This window comes from Callithrix jacchus, chromosome 9 (assembly GCF_049354715.1).
Source record: "Callithrix jacchus isolate 240 chromosome 9, calJac240_pri, whole genome shotgun sequence".
Classification (NCBI taxonomy): domain Eukaryota; kingdom Metazoa; phylum Chordata; class Mammalia; order Primates; family Cebidae; genus Callithrix; species Callithrix jacchus.
This window is the reverse complement of record NC_133510.1, coordinates 65,720,770-65,741,697: the sequence shown is the minus strand read 5'-3', so window position 1 is coordinate 65,741,697 and position 20,928 is coordinate 65,720,770. Positions and strand designations below refer to the sequence as shown.

The window sequence follows — 20,928 nt, the reverse complement described above, 5'->3', positions numbered from 1 at the left end:
CTCTGGCAGTTCATTTCTTGCCACAACTTGCGTTCTGGCATCATTGTTCCCCCCACGCAACAGCTGATGACATCTCTTGGCCTCCCCCATCCATTCAGTAATACCTCTCCCCCAAACCCGCCTCCTCTGCCTGCTGTCCCAGCCTGTAACCCTGATCTCATTTCCTCCTACCTCTCACACCATTTTGAGACCTCTTGCCTCAGCCTGTGCCTGGGCTCCTTTCTTTGGTGCTCCCCTCATTCCGTTGCAGAGCCCACTATGCTCTGATCTAGGATTGCACCTGCACATTTGTACCTTCCCAAGACTCCAGGAACCAGAGGACTCCCCAGAGAAAAGGGTGGCTCCTATCCCCAGGTTGCCCCCAGCTCCTCAGTGGGGTGGATTTCATGGCTGGGTTGTGTGTTGTTTGTCTGTCTCAAACTTTGCAGCCCCTGAGGCAATGGCTCTGTCTTTGCAGGCTCAGGAAAGCCTTGGCAGCCAACAAATAATAAATAACACCCTGGTAACACCACCTGCAACTTGCTAATGAGTGTCTTTTCCCCTGCTTTCCCTGCCTCTTGGAGGCTGGGGGTGGGGACCCCCAATTTCTTGGAAAATGGATGCCTTCCCCTTGTTCATGTCTAGAACAGTTGATGTTGGAGGTTGGTGGGTAAGGAGAGGCAGAGGGACACCGAGATGACTTTTAGGAGTACACTGATCTTTCTTCCAGTTTTAGAGTTTTGGAGAGACAGTAATCTTCGAGTAGGGTTGTCCTGCTGGGGGGTCTTTGGGTTTCTTGAGGGCTCCTGGGGTTTGGTTTCCAGAGGCAAGCCAGGGAGCTATCACCCGACCCCATCTCTTCCCACAAGCAGTGTTTCTCTTAGTCATTGGTTGGTTTTATAAATTCGATACTCAGGGAGTCATCTTCTAAGCTCGCAGATTAGGTTGCTATAACTCTACTGTCTTCTTTTAGGTTTGAGGTATTAGTTAAGGTTAGTGTCTAAGACAGAGTGGAGAGATTGGTGCTTGGTGCAGTTTTCCTGAAGGCACCTGTGTTTGAAATTTCGGCAGTTGCCAACAGGTGAATCTGTGTTTTCTCTCTTCTATGAAGTGAGTAGAACGAGTATGCAATCTTGTTCACTTATGCATTTTCATATTGTTACCAAAAATGCCATTATTTTAAAGTATATCTTCTGATGCAGGCTTGACTCTATTCTAAAACACATATGTCATTTGGCAAACGCCTTTTAGACTTTTGTTTCATTGTAGTAGCAAAAAGAAGTAAGTGGAGGATATGCTTTTCTGAGACAGTCTCTCTAGTGCCCCATTGGAATGGTCCATGGAGTTAGCCTGTGGTCATTTTTCAAAGGCAGGAAAATGAAGACCAGCTCCTCCATGCCTTGCCAAGAAGAGTGTCAGTCCTAAGGTTTGAATTTCCCAGAATCATCATCCTCCAATCCCCCTCTTGATTCAGGGAGTTCTTCCTCAGCTACTGTCCATCTCCTTTAAGAGGAGAGGCTTCCCTAATTTCTGCTTCTGTCTTCCAAAATTACCACCCCCCACCAAATTGCCCATTCCCTCACACTTCGCGCCAGTTCTTGGGGTGTAAACAGTCCTGTCTGGTGTTGGGGTAAATGAGCTCCGTGTTTGATTAATTCTACATGATCCTGCTTGTAGATGCTGAGGGAGGAGCTAGCCTCTTTTCCATCCCCCTGGAGTCAGAACCGAGACCTGGGCCAAGGAGGTTCATTTTCCCACGTGTAGGAAGCTGATGGGCCCCCATTCCCTGCAACATTTGGCTCCTTAGTTTCTCTGAGTCACCCCTGACCCTGACCGTCTGCAGCAAGGGCTCAGACCCGTCGGGCCAACCTCACCCAAGAGGGCTTAATGAGCACCTGGCGGCTAAGTGCTTTGAGATCTTTCAGATGAAAAGGGCTGTCAGTGGTTCTGGGGTTATTATTGCCAGGGTAGTGGCGGCAGCAATTACTCTAGATGATCAGGACATCCAGCTCCCTTTGTCCTTGAAGGGAGTGCCTGGTTATTGGAGGAATGGCTAACTGACTTGCCTTATCTGCCTTGGGTGCTGATGGGGTCCTAGCAAGGTTTTTTTTACCGTTTCCCATCCTCCCTCTGAAGCTGGGCAGGTAGCATTGCAGAAGCTCAGTAAATTCTAAAATCCTCAGTCTCTAGGGGGTGAAGTGGTCTGAAGAGTATAGAATGACAGAAACCAGAAGCCAGGGCTAGAGGATAGCCACCTTGTTTGTGTCTTCTGTGTCTACAATTGAAAGGAGAGAGGAGTGCTTGGTGCAGAAGAGCTTGAGAAAACCAGTTTTCTCAAGACATGAGAATAAAAGGAAAGCAGCTCTAACCATAGCTGCTCAGAAATAATAATAAATTTGTAGAAGAGATAGGAAGCATGACAAACCAAGGAAGTGGTAGAGGCGCCATCGCTGCAGAGTATTCAATGAAGGGAGAGGAGGAGCACTGCAGAGGCAGGAGGATCACCCAGGATAACCTCAAGGACTACGAGCTCCTGAGTGAACAAATCCGCAGGGACAGCCATGTTCCACTTTTCTACCTGAAAGGGGTGAGGTTTATGTTCTGGGCTTTAGTCCCTAAAAACAGTGGATGGTAGCGGTGTATTTTGAGGGGGTGACCATGGGCTGCTCCATGGCTCCTGCAAGCACTGGGGTGGGGTGGGTGTCAGGAGGAACAGGCGGAAAGAACGGGGTCTCAAGTGCTTATTTCCCATCTTGTCCTTGTCCTAAGCACCTTTACTGTGGGAACAAACACTATTCCTTTGCCATCTCCACAAACACAATCATCTTCCTTGGAAAGGAGGAAAAGTCACAGATTTTTGTTGAGAAGTCATTTTTGTCTTGTTCTCCTGGGAAGTTATGTTTACTTCCTGAAAAATCTTCTAACCCCATCTTGCTAAAGATGGGGCATCCAAGAGAGATGCTCTTTTGTGTTTAAAGCCTGAAATGAAGATGTCGCATACTCTAGTGTTAATATTCTTTCCTTAACCACACAGGTTGTCCTCTTTTCCCTTGCTTTTAAAACCACAAATTTTGGTTGGATGAGGTGGCTTACACCTGTAATCTCAGCACTTTGGGAGGTTGAGGCACGTGGATTACCTGAGATCAGGAGTTTGAGACCAGCCTGACCAACACGGTGAAACCCCATCTCTACTAAAAATACAAAATTAGCTGGGCATGGTGGTGCATGCCTGTAGTTCCAGCTACTAGGAAGGCTGAGGCAGGAGAATTGCTTGAACCTGGGAGTCAGAGGCTGCTGCGGTGAGCCAAGATGAGACCCCACAATTGCACTCTAGCATTTGTAGCCTGGGCAACAAGAGCGAAACTCTGCCTCAAAAAAAGAAAAGAAACCCCACAAATTTGGACAGTGCCATCTTCACTCACATCTACACTGGATCAGTTATTACCCTCCCAGTCTCCAGGTCCCTGGGGTTTGGTCTCTATCTCTGCATTGTTTGCTACCAAAAGTGCCGTCATTTAGATAATATATTTTACCCACTCTGAATTATGTGATATTTATTACCATTATTGGAGGTCTAGAAAAGTGTTTTTAAAAAGTCACATGGCTTTGCAAAAAGGATATCAGTGAGAAAGTTGTGATTTATATGGAGAAGAGAAAGGTCAGGAACAGAGGAGGAAGAGAGAGGAAAACAGGGAGAAAAGAAACTGCTGATCAATGAATTTAAAGTATTGCAAGCTCAAGAATAGGAGAGTAGTGGCCTTTCCGGAGGCCACAGCAGGAACAACTGGGACTGTAGACATGGAGGATTAGGATTGGACTAAAGGAAGCAGTATCTTACTAGGGAGTCAAATGAGGCTACTCTTGAAAAGGACTGGAATCTACTGTTCTTGGAAATGCTAGGCAAAGAAACAGTGAAAGTGTAGGGAGAGCCAGGGCAGAGGACTGACTACAATAATCCCTTGCCACTCTCCTCCCTGGCTGCTTCCTGCCCTCCCTTATCTGTCAGGATTGTCCAATCCTGCTCTCTGAATCAGATTTGATGACTCAACACTGACCAATTAGGCGTTAACACATCTATCTCCTGGGCTATCTAGCCATCTTTATGGAGAACAGGATCTTAAATCTCTGCTCATCGGGACAGCCAGAGGCTTTGCCTAAATGGTGGAAAGAGCTGTAGACATTTTTCATAATTATAATGACTTTTTACAGGGAGAGCCATAACTCCTGCTCCATAACTCCAGGGCGACAGAAGAGCCCATTGCAGATGCTGCGATGCGGGGAATGGAGCCATCTGATGGCTGTCTTCTTCAGGCATTCTGTGCTTTCCTAATATGACAATTTCTGGGAGCAAAATTCACAAAGGAGGATATGGCGGTTGCTGTTCTAGGAGACCTTCCATTGAGATAAGGCAGGCTGTAGTTTCCAGAGGCAGACAGTGAGTGACAAAAGGTCAGGGGATCAATGAGTAGTACATAGCCTGGCTAAGCTCTAAATATCTGTGTGTGGGGAAGGACATTTTAGTTATGGAAGGCTTCCTGGAGGAGGCAAATAAGGAGCTGAAAAGGAGAAGGTCATTCTTAGATAGAGGAAATGACCTTTTTTTTTTCCTTTTTAGAGACAGGGTCTCCTCTGCCTCTCAGGCTGAAGTGTAGTGATGTGATCATGGCTCACTGCAGCCTGCAGCTCCTGGGCTAAGGCAATGGAAATGGCCTTTGGGTAGAGGTAGGTGATTTTGAGATTTGGACCACCTTTGGACTATATTAGATTCCATTATGGATTATTGAGAGTCTTGCCACTTTAGTTTTCTAGTTGATTAATTAGCTCATACTCCTGTCAGTCTCTCCTAATGATCCCACACAGTATATCTCCAGCTTTTATAAGAACTTCATGACTCCGTACAAATCAGGCCTGAGATCTCCTATTTTACCACTACTCTGCTTGGTCCACCCTGTTCAATAACTTTTTGGTATATTTCCTCTTCCCCTATAAGGCTGAACATTGTTCCAAATTGCACTTCAGACCCTGATTTCAACTACTAAATCCTCAAACTACTAGATTGTCTTTTTCTCATCCTTCCAGCAATGTACTCTTTCCTTATTATACCTAAGCAACTCTCATGGGCCAATAAGTGTGTAAAAATGTGAATGATCAGCAAACTCTGTTCATTTCTCAAGCCAAGTACCTCTGAGCCTTACCTTATCTGATGCCTTTCTTTGGCTAATGGTATACCATTAATGGTCTTCAACTTTCTTGTGTTAATCTTACTGTTGTGTTTCTGTCCAGGAGTTCCTGACAGCAGGGCCCGTGTTTGCCCTTTTTGCTTCATTCCATACCTCTCATAGCATACCTTAGACCCAGAATTCATATTTTCCAAGGTGCTAGAGGTGAACAATTACCTGGATAATTTGATCTGTGTAGATAACTTTTGTTTTTCTGAAGCATGTTTGAAGAGTTAAAATATATGTATTATTGCTTCTATAACACTCTTCTTTTTTTCTCTTGTTCTTCTTTCTTCTTCTCTTTCTCCTCCTCTTCCTCCTCCTTCTTCTTCTTTCTTGAGACAGGGTCTCACTCTGTCACCCAGACTGGAGTGCAGTGGTGTGATCATAGCTCACTGCAACCTAGACTCCTGGGTTCAAGTGATCCTCCTACCGCAGCCTCCCAAGTAGCTGGGACTATGGGTGCACACCACAATACTTGGAATTTTTTTTTTTTTGAGACTGAGTCTCACTGTGTTGCCTAGGCTGGAGTGCAATGGTGGGATCTCAGCTCACTGCAACCTCTAACTCGCAGGTTCAAGTGATTCTCCTGCCTCAGCCTCCCGAGTAGCCTCCCGAGTGCACTACAGGTGCACACCACCACCTCTCGCTAATTTTTGTATTTTTAGTAGAGATGGAGTTTTGCCATGTTGGCCAGGCTAGTCTTGAACTCCTGACCTCAGGTGATCCGCCTGACTCAGCCTCCCAAAGTGCTGGGATTACAGGTGTGAGCCGCCACGCCTAGCCTCCTGGATAATTAAAAAAAATTTTTTTTTAGTAGAGACAAAATCTTGCAGTATTACCCAGGCTGGTCTCAAACTCCTTGGCTCAAGTGATCTTCCAGCTTCAGTCTCCCAAAGTTCTGGGATTAGAGGCATGAGCCACTGTACCCAGCCTGTAATCCTCTTTGGTCAAGCAGACACAATGTTATGAGAATATGTATATCATAGAAATTGACCTTTGATATTCTTCTAAAAGTCTTTCCTTGTTCAAAGTACCAAAAGGAGGGCTGGGCGCGGTGGCTCACGCCTGTACTCCCAGCACTTTGGGAGGCTGAGGCGGGTGAATCACGAGGTCAAGAGGTCGAGACCATCTTGGTCAACATGGTGAAACCCCATCTCTACTGAAAATACAAAAAATTAGCTGGGCATGGTGGTGTGTGCCTGTAGTCCCAGCTACTCGGGAGGCTGAGGCGGGAGAATTGCTTGAATCCAGGGGGCGGAGGTTGCGGTGAGCCAAGATCCTGCCATTGCACTCCAGCCTGGGTAACAAGAGAGAAACTCCATCTCAAAAAAAACAAAAATACCAAAAGGATGACTTATTGGGTTTCATCGATTTATTCAACAAATTGCCTTGTTTTTTATTGCTACTATTCTGGACAAGGGATGCAAAAATGATAAGATGAGGTCTTTACCTTTTAGGTGCTTTCAGCTTGGTGGGAAGATAAACAAGTAAACCAGAATTTACAATAGAGCATGAGAAGAGCTGTGACAGAGGATTGCCTAGGGTACTGGGATGAGGCGGTAGACACCTAACTCTAGTGTAGGGAGGAGTCCTTTGTGGGCCCAACCAGCAGTAGGGGAGAGTGGCTGTGGCAGCATCAGACTAAGGCTAGCCACTAGGAAGCCCTTCTCAATTAGGTTATGATTTCTCAATCTATGCATTCATGCACAGAAGGATCATTTGCTAAGTACCAACTATGTGCCAGTCACTATGCTGACTCACTTTTATTTAGAGTGGTGGACAGAAAAATTAAACATGAAAAGACAGTATGCTAAAGGCTGGGGCAGAAGCTGATACTACCACAATTAAAGCCAGTTGAAATGTTATGCTGCTCAGAATGTGGAAGAGGAAAAGGAGGGTTAGCAATGGCTTACCCTCTTACTCCTTCCAAGTCTGTGAATAGGTTGTTTAAAATTCCACTGTGAAGTTTATTTATCATCTGGAATCCCAGTAGTTGAAGGATCCGGAATATATCAAACTTCCTAGGTCTCTGTCTGGACACCCTTCCTAGTTCAGGAAGCAATTAGTCTGAGAGAGACAGAAGTGAGAGTGTAGGAGCAGAATATATATCCTTTTAAAATAATTTAGTAACAACCCTAGGTAAGTGACCAATAATTTATAGAGTCTATTCTTTTTATAGAGATATTTCCTTGCTGCTCAACCAGCGAGCTTGCCGGGTTTAGAGGATTAATCTTTGACGTAGTAAATATGCTCCAGTTGTAATTCAGTCGCAGGGATAAAGGGAACTTAGGCTTGTCTTGTATAAGGGAAAAAATATTAAATGGATTTGTTGAGAACCCGCCGTGGTGGCCCATATTGTCTCTTGTACCTCAGCATTGTGAGGGACCTTATTAATCTTCTCATACAATGTCCTCATTTTACAGATGAGGAGACTGAGATTTATGGTACATGAGGTGGTGGCAAATCCAGGACTGGAACCCGTGTCTCTTGCCTCACACTTCCGATACTGCAATGTGCTACTGCGCATCATACACTCTAGCTTCACTTGCAAGGCTCCCCTTAACTGCCTTCCCCTCGGTTCTTTTCTGTCCCTTCCTGTTGTCTGCTTTAGGCAGACTGAGCTCCTCCCTGGCCTCCTGTCCATGCCACACGTTTTCTGCCTCTGAAACCTGTAAGCGCTCCCCCTCCTCAGGCTAGGATGGCTTTACTTTTCTCTCCTTTCTGCTCTTTTCTTTTCCCTTTACCTTCCCTTCCTTTTCCTTTCCTTTCCTTTTCTTTTCTGAGATGGAGTCTCTGTTGCCAGTCTGGAATGCAATGGTGCGATCTTGGCTCACTGCAACCTCCGCCTCCTGGGTTCAAGTGATTCCTCTACCTCAGCCTCCCAAGTAGCTGGGACTACAGGAATGTGCCACCACGCCCAGCTAACATTTTTTGTATGTTTAATAGAGACGGGGTGTCACCATATTGGCCAGGCTGGTCTCAAATTCCTGACCTCATGATCCACCCACTTCGGCCTCCCAAAGTGCTGGGATTACGACGTGAGCCACCACGCCCAGACCCTTCTGCTCCTTTCTTCCTCTTCAACCCAGTTCCACACTCCCTCTTGTAGGAAGCTGTCCCCAAATAACCCCTCTTACTTGGAATGTTTCTTGGCTCTGCAAAAAACTTATATTTGTGTTCTGTCAATTTACTTAGATGAGGAGCTTCTTAAGGTGAAGGCCCCCCAGAACACACAAAGGGAGCTTATACTGCTGCCTGACGAGAGCTAGATGTGGGATAGTCTGAGAAAGTTCAAATGACCTCTATATTTGGGGATAGAAAAGAAGACTGCCTGGCTTAGGGGTAGTGAGAATGCTGATTCCATTTAGAGGCAGTGGGTACCTATTTGAAATTCCTTCTTATGGTTATTTCCAATCCTGGGATTCTGTAATGCTATGAACCTACTTGGATATGCCATTACCTTATCTTCATGCTATTACCAATTTTGTGGCCTGTATTAAATACTAAGGCATCCGATAACTAGTATATGGCAGATTGGTATGTCCACTGCAGGTTATAAAGAAAAAAATGAGCTTGGTGGAGGGATCTTCCTATGTGGAATGCATTGTTAGGTGGAGCACCTGGCTGCCCAATGCATGACCTCGGTTGCTGCCTGGAGGCCTCTACCTCAGGGAAGGGAGGCCTTGAGAGCCATTTTGACCCAGGTTCAAGTTCTCTAGAATAAACAAGCCGATCTCTTGCTCCAAGCTCCAGTCAAAGAGGCTCCAGTGTGTTTATTGACTCTTGCCTGTCTCTGCCCTGGAGAACAAACAAACAACTCAACCTGACTCATTCCCTCCACCAGATATACTCAGGTCAATTGCTATTTTACCAGAAAAATCCCTCAGGCCCTGTGGAAAATTAGAGAGCCAGAAGTTAGGGCTCTCTGGTCATATATCCCTACTCTTTCTTCCCATAGAACGTTAATACTTCCCGGAGGTGCAGAAGATTAGCAATGACTTCCAATTCACTTGGCTTGGGCTCTCTCCATTGCTTGAGGCAAATCAGCTTGCTTCACTGATTCATTTGTTTGACAAATATTTATTGAACACCTGCTATATGTGAGGCTCTCCTCTCTTAGGATGGGGCTCGCTGATTTTTGCTATGGAGAATGCTGATGCTTTCATCTTTATGTTTTTTGAGGCAGAGTCTCGCTCTTTCTACGAGGCTGGAGTGCAATCGTATGATCTCGGCTCACTGCAACCTCCACCTCCTGAGTTCAAGTGATTTTCCTGCCTCAGCCTCTTGAATAGGCTGGACTACAGGTGTGCACCACCATGCCTGGTTAGTTTTTATGTTTTTAATAGAGATAGGGTTTTGCCATGTTGGCCAGGCTGGTCTCGAACTCCTGACCTCAGGTGATTGCCCACCTTGGCCTCCTCAAGTGCTGGGAATACAGGTGTGAGGCACCATGCCCAGCCCAATGCTCCCATCTTTTAAGTAAAAGTTTTGAAGTGCCCTTTTCCTGACATCTTGTAATAATGACAATACCTGTTCTCTCCCTTCCTACCATTGGACCATTGGAAGAACTTAGTTCTGAACCCACACTGTCTCCTTTCATTAAGCCTTTGGTGGATCATTTTTTCCTCTTGGAATTTCATCAAATCCTGCTTCCCATTTTCTTCCACAGAAGAGGAGGCAGCCTCATGCTTGTGTATATGTGCTCAGCTTGTTCCTTCTCACTGTTTTTAAAAAGAAGGAACCCAACTCAGCCCCTCCCTATTGTTGTGTTTAAAGGAGTCTTGTTTCCTAAACTGTGAAATCCTCAAAGCACTGAGGTTTCACATGATGTTAATAGGGGTTTCTTAAAAAAGCATTGCATCGGGTCATTTTTTTGGTGAGACAGAGTCTCGCTCTGTCACCCGGGCTGGAGTACAATGGCATGGTCTTGGCTCACTGCAACCTCTACTTCCTGGGTTCAAGCGATTCTCCTACTTCAGCCTCCCAAGTAGCTTGGATTACAGGTGCCCACTACCATGCCTGGCTAATTTTTGTCTTTTTAGTAGAGACTGGGCTTCATCATGTTGGCCAGGCTTGTCTCGAACTCCTGACTTCATGATCTGCCCTCTTGGATGGTGCTGGGATTACAGGCATGAGCCACTGGGCCTGGGCTGCATCAGGTCATTTTAGGAGACAATGGATGAGGCAAAATTAAAATCATAAGCATCAGGGCTTCTCAGCACCTTTAATATATTAATATTCATTTCAAATCTCAAGAGGGAGACATAATTTGCAGTATTTTCCAAATTATTAGACCATGGAAGCCCCTTTTAAAGAAAAATCTCTTATTCGTTCTTGGGACATTAGTGCTCCATTAAATTCAATTTGAGAAATGCTGATACAGTAACAGGAATAGTGAATTAAGAGACAGGAACCTGAACTTGCATCCCTCTTTGTCACTCAGTTTTGTGACTCTGGACAAATCACTTCTCCTCTATGGACCTCCATTCCTTTACCTGGAAAATGAGGAGGCTGAATTAAATTATCCTTCAGTCCTCTTCTAGTTCTGTACAAAGGCATCCACAGGTAGGTCCGATCTCCTAAGGAACAGAAGTAAAATCTTAAGTGGATATCTTGACATACTAATAGAGGATATACAAATAATACAATAAAACATTAAACCAATCTGTGACTAAAAAGAGATGGAGTAAATGCATTTTACAAGAAAGGAAAGATATTTGTGGAAAGAAAATATGTTCATATATGCAGCTGAGTGTCTTAAGGGAAAGATATGAGAAGTCTCTTTGGAAGAGGAGCATTGGTGTCAAAAGGGGAAAGAGAGGATACTCTCTGCTGACAGTAGTGGGTGTGGAGAGGTGGGGTATCCCTGGTTTATGGGGCAAACTACTTGGTTGATAATTCAAAGGAAGTTCATCTGGGAATAATGATGGAATGACCGAGATCTGGGAGTCAATAAAGGTAAAGGAGCTTGACCTGGAACACCTGGGAAGGTGGGTTAGTGCGTATTTCACTCCCAGTGATGTGTGGTGAGGTCAAAGCTTCAGGCTGCTTGGACATGACATGTGGGTATGTGGATGGCCTTGGAGACAGACAGGTTCTCTAGTGGGTGGCCCAAACCTCTTGCCTCTTCTTGCATTAGGTGTGAAGGACTAATGCTCTAGATTAAATCCATGCCTGTGGGTACTGTCACTAAGAGAAGATAAAAACTATGAGCAGAGATGCTTATCTTTATAGCTGTTCCGGTTTGATTTATATTATGTGTGTGTGTGTGTGTGTTGGGTCTATATGCACCTATGTGTATGAATGTGTTTTTATGTAAGTGTGCACTTGCACATATATGTGGAAATGTGACCATGTTATATATATATATATATATATATATATGAGTTTGCAAAGTGCTTTTATGTCTACCTATGCTGTGCCTATTGTAAAAAAAAGTGAGGTTTAATTTTACGTATGTGTGTAGAATGTGTGTACACTACATGTGCATATGGCTAGTGGTCTAGTTTACGTATTTGAGGCATGTGTTAATATTATATTCACATTCATATTTATGTGTGAATGTTTATATGTATTTCTATGTCTGTATCTTAAATTGTATCTATTTGAACTACTTATTTTTATGTTTCTTTGTATTTAGGGGTTTCCTGAATTCAGCACTTGTTTATTGAGAGCCTACTGTGTGCAGGGTATATTCCTATGTATGTATATGGGGTGTGCCTAAGTCTATAAACATGCTTGGAAGGCATACCTGCCCTTATGTATATACCACCAGGTTCATGAAATGCTCAAGCATATACTGATATCCTCACCTATCTAATTTTAAATCCTCCATTAAATGTCATCACTGTTGTCTCTTTCTAATTATTTTTTGGAAAAAGCAGGAGATAGCTAAAAAGATTGAGTATGAGGACGTGTATGCATCCAGTGCAGGTATGTCTATGTGACGTAAGACTGTGCCTTCTTTATTATCCATGTTCGATCTCCTCCTAGATCTTTGTGCCATCTCACTGTAAGCACTTCTTGCTCTCATACAGCTTGGAAAAATACCTAAGACACCCATTCACCGCTATGAATGAATACCTTGTTTTCCCTTCCTGGTCTGTCCAACGCAGGAAGAAAGGATGAGAGAGTCAGTAACAGGATATTGAGTTCTAGATGCCTGAGAAAATTTTTCTTTTTGCCTCTACCTGGTCCCATCTTTTCTATCCTTCAACCAGTTCTGCTACTCCCTCGAAAGAGAGACACAGGTTTTCTTTTCCCAGAGAAACAAGAGGGAGAGCAAGAGAGATTTTTTACTCCAAGGGAATCTGCTCCAAGTTTATGGGGTTTGTCAGTAATGTTCCTTCATTAAGATAACATCTCAGAATGAAAGAGACCTCTGCTCTTCGTGAAAAGAGTTGCTTTTTTCTTAAGGGGGGAATATAGGGGGCATTAAATAAACCTGTTTGTTAAAAAAGTACCTTTGCAGCAAGGAAATGTGTTATTATTGTAATTGTCTAATGCTAATTATACTTATTACTATAATAACCATTTTGTTGTAACAAATGATGTAATCCTCTTCATTTCTGTCACTGCCAGAGGCAGAGGCGAGTGGAGTGTCTATAGCAAGAGGGGGAACTGGGGAGTGTTCTTGGCGGAGAGGTGCAGTCAGGCCTAGTATAATTGGGAACTTGTGCTGGTGGCTGGCTTTGTTGCCGAGGAGGTAGGGGATGCAGGGCAGAAGATGTAGGACTATCTCATTCCCCAACCCTGCTTCTCTCTGGAACTCCCATTCTAGGCCCTTTCCTGAAAGCATCTAATCATTCAGTCAGACCTCCATTTATTCACTCAACAAACACTCATTTAGTACCTGCTGTGTTTCATATGTTAGAGTCAGTCCTGGTGATATAGAGTAAATCAGATAGGATCTTTACTGCTGAGATGTTCACAGGCTAGTGGTGGAGAGTGTTTGCAAACAGTATTTTCAGTGCACTAGAATAAGTGTGGTATAGAATATTTAGAGTGCTATGAGTACATGCATAGAAGAGGTGACTTATTGTGGGTACAGAAGCCTGAAAAACTGGATCTTTTGAGGAACGCTAGGAGTTTGCAGCACAGAGAAGGAATTTAGCATTTCCAGGGAGAAGGAACTATATTACTAAAGGTATGGAGGCATGATAAAGCCTGTTTTTTTAAATATTAATAATAATTTTTTAAAATAACAAAAACAGCTCATATTCATATCATACTGTTCTAGGCCCTCATATTTGTTGATTTGCTTAATCTTCACAAATAGTTTCGGGCTAGGTTGTAAATGGCCTTGTATACCATTATAAGTTATTTTTTGAGATGTAGTCTCCCTCTGTCACCAGGCTAGAGTGCAGTGGTGCGATCTCAGCTTACTGCAACCTCCAACTCCCTGGTTCAAGCGATGCCCCTGCCTTAGCCTCTCAAGTAGCTGGGATAACAGGTGCACGCCACCACGCCCAGCTAATTAAAAAAAATTTTTTTAGTAGAGATGGGGTTTCACCATGTTGACCAGGATGGTCTCGATCTCCTGACCTCGTGATCCACCTGCCTCGACCTTCAAAGTGCTGGGATTACAGGTGTGAGCCACCATGCCCAGCCCCATTAGAAGTTTCTAAACAGAGGAGTAACAAGATAAGATCTGCATTTTAGAAAGACAGTTCCCAAAAACTAGGACTGTGTGAACAACTGGCCTACTGGATCTTCCCATCTCAAAGTGAAGCTGAGGGTTCAGCTTCTAAGCCAGCTCTTAGTCATACCACATTCAGCTCCACAGATGGTCCGGAGCTGCAGAGCTGCCCTAGCTGGCTGCCTTTGAGACGTGGAAGGAAAGAGAATTAGAGCAACTACAGGTTAATAAACTCTGTGGAGAGAGCCAAACCAAATTTCCAAGGCCCCATGATCAGTTTGTCTATAGGCCTGACTTCCTTTAGTGTTACTGGACATTACAGATCTTCTCTACCTTCTGGGCTGAGGGCTTGTCTGGCTTGTTTACCACTATATCTGTAGCCCCAACAGAGGGTCTGCCAATGGTATATGTTAATAAATCTATGATATGAATGACCAATCACTTGTCCTGGAGTTCTGGGTACCCCAAACTTTTCATTACTAATTAAAGAAGTAGGCCAGGCATGGTGGCTCACACTTGTAATCCCAGCATTTTGGGAGGTGTAGGCAGGTGGATTATGAGGTCAAGAGATTGAGACCATCCTGCCCAACATGGTGAAACCCCATCTCTATTAAAAATATTAAAAATTAGCTGGGCATGGTGGAGCACCTGTAGTCTCAGCTACTCAGGAGGCTGGGGCAGGAGAATCACTTGAACTTAGAAGGAGGAGGTTGCAGTGAGCCTAGATCACACCACTGCACTCTAGCTGGTGACAGAGTGAGACTCTGCCTCAAAAAAAAAAAAGACGTAATTCCTACTGTTATCAGTGCCCTTCTCTACACTCCACCACACACACAAACATGTATTTCCCTGCTTCTCCCACTTACCACTTTGAGGTCTGTCTTTTCACCACAGAGGAGTGCATCAAAGATAATAGTAATAACAGCTAGTAGTCACTGAATGCCTACCAGTGCCAGGCATTGTTCTAAGCCTTTCATGCATTAACTAAGGTCTTACAACATTTGGATGAGGAGATACTATTATCATTCCCACTTTATAGATCAGGAAACCGAGCTATGAAGAAGTCAAATAACTTGCTCAAGGTCACACGACTGTTAAGTAGTAAACCCTTATCCTCTTCATTAGTGCATTGAAACATTAATATGCATGCAAATCAGCTGAAGCCTTGTTAAAGTGCACATTGTGATTCAGTGACTGTATGGTGAGGTCTGAAATTCTGCATGTTTAGTAAGCCCCCACGCGGTGCCAGTGCTGTTGTCCATGAGCACATCTTGCACAGTGAGGCTCTGTAGTGTGTTTCCTACCTCTCTATACCATTTTCTGACTCCCAATGTCATGAGCTATCAGAGTTATTTCCTAACTTGATATGACGTTTGTTTAAAAGAAGAAACTGAAACCTGTGGTCCAGTTTCTTTCTGGGAGAAAAAAGGGAGTTCCAACTGGCCCAATTGTTTTGAGTGTCTTTGAGATCCTTGTGCAAAGAACTGATCCTAAGCAAAGGGAGGGCAACTCTAGACTCACGGGGTATGAGCCCAGCTCATACTGCAGGTTCTGATCATGTCTACTGGTTGACGGCCACTGAAGGAGTCTCCTCTACTTTTATTCCATTGAGGCCACTAATTGAATTAGCCCTAGGTATTTAGGGTGAAAGTGTCCATGCTTCAGGATTTCTGCTGTAGGCTATTGGTTAACTGTGCCTCTGGAATTCCCAAGCTCAAATGTCTAGAATACTTTGCTTCTTCTAAATGCAAAGAGAAGGTAGGAAGACATATAAGGGCAAAGCTCCATGAAAAGAGTAGATTAATAGATGGATTAACAAGTATTTTTGAGGCCCTGATATTAAAATGAAATGACTTTATCTTAACCCCCAGGTCTCAGGTGAGCTGCAGGAATAATGGAGTCAATTCTCATTCAATGTCTTTTCCTAATCAAGAGTGACTTCTCCTTTATTCCCTCGCAAGATATACTTATGAGACATCATTTCTAAGACAATTCTGAAGGCAGACACACATTTTTGGAACATTTCAAAAAAGGCTACATTAAAAAGTCTGAAATAAATAATTTTCATTTTTTAAAAACAGACTTGGCAAGAGCTGTGTCACAGCCCTCCCACGTTAGCCCATAAAACTTGGAGTTGACCATAGCCATTCTGATGGGAAGCTGAATCTCTAAGGTCCATTCTCATGTTAAGATTCTCTGATTCCATTTCAATCAGGTCTAGGACTCTGGTACTCAAGTGAAGCTGTTAGGACCCCTGGGGGCAATTATAGCTCCTAGACAGCTTGGGTTTTCTCTTGGAAAAACTTTAGGCAGTTCATCTCTTGGAGAGAAGGAACTCCCAGTGGGCAAAGCACAGAGCTTGGTGTTATGGGGTTTCTCTCCTCCTTCCCATTTCTTCTTGTCCCATGGCTAATGTTACAGTCCAGAGCAGCGTCATTACCTGCCCAACTAGCACCAGCCACCTGAGTGAGTGTTTAATCTTCAGACCCATCCTCATTTCTCCCATTGCAGTTAAAAACAAAATAAAACAACTAGGTTTTTAATTTTAAAGTATCTATTATGAATAACGCATTGGGCTAGTTGCTATGGAATATACAAAAATGAACGAGACGTAATTTTTTTAAGACAGGGAGAATGGCATGTGAAGATGAAAGCAAGGGTCCAGGTAATGCGTCTACAAACCGAGAAACACAAAGATTGCCAGCAGAGCGCCAGAAGCTAGGGGAGAGGCATGGGATGGGTTTTCCCTCACAGCCCTCAGAAGGAATCAACCCTGCTGATACCGTGATTTTGGACTTCCAGCCTCCAGAATGAAGAGACAGTAAATTTCTGTCATTTAAGCCACTTAATTTGTGGTACTTTGTTACAGTGGTTCTAGCAGATTAGTAAAGATGCTAACAGTATAAAGGCAAAAAGAACAAAAAAATGAATGTAGAGTAATAGGTTATGAACTGGAATATATACTATGAGAGGGGTACAGATAAAGTCCTACGGGGATTCAAAGAAGCAAGAACAAGTAAAATAATGTATAAGAAAGAATTTTTTTAAAGCTGTAAATACTCTGTAAATATAAATTTTTAACTTCTTCAAGCAAGGGAAAGAGAACAAGATTGGGAATCAGGAGTCCAGATGCTAGCTAGACCAGGGGTTGGCAAACTAAAGCCCAACATTGTTTTTATACAACCCTTAAGCTAAGAATAGTTGTAACATTTTAAAAAGGGTTGTATTAAACAGTAACAGCAACAACAAAGATAAATATGCAACAGAGACTGAATGCTGCTTGCAAAGCCTAAAATCCTTGCTGTTTGATCCTTTACAGAGAAAGTTTGCCAACCTCCTGGTCTAGACAAGATTTTGCTGTAACTGTGTGACTACCGACAAATCTGGCTGTAGGATTGGACCTTATCCGGTAAGTAATGGCATTCATCAAGTGGATAAGATGGCTAGATCTGTCGGTAGTAGGAGAATGAATTGGAATGGAAATTATACATAGAAAAATGTTTAGGAGGCAATTTAAATTTCTCATCTAGAAAGAGATGTAGATTTGGGAATCATTAGCACATATTCAGGGCTTGAAAATGGAATGGATAAAAGCACCCAAGGAGAAAACCAGTGGAAACTTTACGGCCACTTTAAGGGAAGGAGAATAGAACAAGAGAAGAGTGAAAAAGACTGAGAAAAAGTGATCCAGGAAGTAGGAGAACAAGAGACGAACAGCAACACAGATAGAGTAGGTTGTCAACAACATTGAATACTAAAGAGAGGGAAAGTGGAATGAAGAATGAAAAGAAGCCTCGGCTATGTCACTGGTGACCTTGTGACAACAGTTTCAGGACAGTGGTAGAGGTTGGGAGTAGGGACCTCTACTCATCAGGGTAGTGCATTTGAGGATATTGGTAGTCAAGGGAAGAATGGAGACCAGTTCATAGGCTGAGTGGAAGCAGAGTCAACCGAGGCAGAAAGTGTCCATTTTGCTTACCATGCAGGGTACCTGAGTCTCCAATTAAATAATGAATGTTAAAGTGTTTTGCAAACTATAAAGCACTATGCTAATAAAAGGCATGGTGTTGTTATAAAGTAATTCTAAATTCTGTGATCATATGAAATCTTGATTGTTCTCTTCCCCAAGTTTACAATTTAAAATCAAAGCATTTCTATTACCCATCATGTCTATACCATCCATTCTGGAAGAACTTTCTAGCCCCTGACTATGGCGAACTTCATCTTCCAATATTTTTTTCTTTTTTTTTGTTTTTTTGAGACAGAGTCTGGCTCTGTTGCCCAGGCTGGAGTGCAGTGGTGCGATCTCAGCTCACTGCAACCTCTGCCTCCTGGGTTCAAGTGATTCTCCTGCCTTAGCCTCCCAAGTAACTGGATTTACAGGCATGTGCCCCCACGCCCAGCTAATTTTTGTACTTTTAGTAGAGACTGGGTTTCACCATGTTGACCAGGCTGATCTTGAACTCCTGACCTCAAGTGATCCGTCCATCTCGGCCTCCCAAAGTGCTGGATTACAGGCATGAGCCACGGCGCCCGGTCCATCTTCCTGTGTTTCAACTTCCCACTCTGAAACTATCTGCACCAACCAGGTAAACATACATTTCATCCTCCCCGCAAGCCTTGTTTTCCTGTTCTTTTGAGCTTTTACCCAGGCCATTTGCCTTGCTTTAAGGCTTAAGAGTTGCTTGCTTTAAGAGCTACAGATTTGGGAAATAAAAATACAGGATGCTAGGTAGATTTGAATTTCATATAAAGAAGTAAGTTTTAGTATATGTTCCATGAAACATTCGGGCATGGATGTCCTGTATTTTATTTGGCAAATCATATTTCCCCTCCTCTCTTAGTTTATCCATATGTGTCTCTTTCTTTGTAACTCAACTCAAAGCTCATGTCTGCTCCTTTACATGATGATTTAATAAAATAATACAGCTTTTTGTCAACAAAAAGACCTAGAATCAAACCCTGGCCCTCTACTTACATGCATGTGGTCTTGATTAAATTTTTGGTTTCTTTGAATCTGTAAATTACCTTTCAAGGCTCCTATTAGGATTGAATTAAACGTTTGGTTTATTTGCTTAAGGTTTACATTGTTTTTGGTTTTGAGACAGGGTCTGGCTCTGTTGCCCAGGCTGGAGTGCAGTGGTACAATCTCCTGCAGCCTTGACTTGAGGATCAAGCAATCCTCTCACCTCAACCTCCTGAGGAGCTGAGAAAACAGGCATGCACCACCACTTCCAGCTAATTTTATAATTTTCTGGGCCTGGCGCCTATAATCCCAGCACTTTGGGAGGCTGAGGCAGGCGGATCACGAGGTCAAGAGTTTGAGACCAGCCTGACCAACATGGTGAAACCTTATCTCTACCAAAAATACAATAATTAGCCAGGTGTGGTGGCACGTGCATATAATCCCAGCTACTCAGGAGGCTGAGACAGGAGAATCGCTTGAACCCAGGAAGCGGAGACTGTGGTGAGCCAAGATTGCACCACTGCACTCCAGCCTGGGCCACAAAGTGAGACTCCATCTTAAAAAAAAAAAGAACTTTTTTGTAGAGACAAGGTCTCCCTATGTTGCCTAGGCTGGTCTTGACTTCCTAGATTCAAGTGATCCCAAAGTACTGGGATTAAAGGCGTAAGCCTCCACACTTGGCTCAACTTACATGTTTAACTCTTCCCTATCCAACAGATAATTTATTTGCTCTAGGTGCCCTCTCTGCTTAGACACTCGGTTTGTACTTCCTCATTTGTATTGCTGCTTAGAGTCCTGAGGAGTGGGTTTTGACTTTCCCATCAACCATGATATGATCTATCTGGGTCATTCCTTCTAGCATCTAAGGCTGGCATTTACCCACAGGGAGCTTCAGGATAGGGATGGACTGATGGGCTCCCATTTCCTTCTCTCAGAATCACTGGAGGGTTGTATAGGGGCCTCAAAAGCAGGTCTTCCAGCCCACGTATTCTCACCACTGCTGTGCTAGCTATGCATGGATTTTCTGAATGGGTTGATGGTGAAAAGGTGTGGTAAGCCCTTTGGGGTTAGGGGTGGGGAATGGAGGGAAGCTGGAGTAATCATCATTATTAATGTTCTTCTCTGTGACTCAGATTAATTATAAATACTGAAATTCATAAGAGAGAATTATAGTGATGGGATATAGGTAGCAAGGTGAAGGCCTCTAGTGGATTTTCTTTTGAACTCCCGAGTGCCCAGCCAGAGGACATAACTTTATTTGCCCAGTTGGGCTTCTATGTCTACCCCAAATACTCCTAAGTGGCAGGAGGGAAGTAGAATCTGATGCCCTGTTTCCTCTTGCCTGAAGCTGACATGGAACCATCCTTACTGTAATACCAATTCACTTCCTCTCCCCTAGCTGCTGGGGATATGGGTAAGCAGCCAGGTTATCTACATCTCCCAGCTCTGATTTTCATCTCAAGCCCAGTTAAAAAAAAAAAAAAAAAAAAAAAAGCACCCTACACCTGACCAAACTCAGTAATAGAAAGTAGTTTTCTTTTTCCCCTTTCCCTTCCCTGGTCCCCTGGAGCTTATTTCACTGGAAGGGAACGCAGGTTGATGTATTTTTAAATGGCTTTGATTTTATCACCTTGCTTAATGATTTGGCACGTTATTTATTAGATGGGGAGCTTCCCAGAGGGGCCTGGCCCATTAACGTATAAATAATGTGGCAAATAGTTCAATAGAGCCATAAAAAAAGTGATTTAGAAATAAATTGACCTCTGTTTGTTACATGTAAACGAAGGCCCAGGGTCATAATGTATTTCGTGCCCTTAAGCTGGGATGGTGGGATTGGGGTGGAGAGGGATGAGCAGGGGGCTAGTGCAGACACTGGAGGGATTTTTCACTGCAGTCCTTTTTTCACTATCATGGTTGAGGGTGTGGCAGGTGTGATTTGTGCTGCGTGGGGTGTGTGTGCAGCTGGGTGAATACACTTATGGTCTGGGGCAGCCATGTGGTTGGTAAAAATGGAGCAGGGGTTGGGGTGGGAGTTTCCTTCTGGATGGAAATCGTGGTTTAGGATTTTGTCATTTTTGAGAAGTTACCATTTAACCCAGGTGTATGGAAAGAGATGGTTTGGA

The 20,928-nt window shown here is 43.6% G+C and overlaps 1 long non-coding RNA gene across 1 annotated transcript in view; it reads left to right on the top strand.

The window, feature by feature from the left end:
- Positions 1–20,928, top strand: part of LOC118144240 (uncharacterized) — a 168,281-nt gene that overhangs the window by 78,900 nt on the left and 68,453 nt on the right. Inside the window, exon 2 of the long non-coding RNA XR_013521856.1 lies at positions 17,159–17,248. This is a non-coding gene — a long non-coding RNA (uncharacterized LOC118144240). The remainder of the gene's footprint in view (positions 1–17,158; positions 17,249–20,928) is intronic.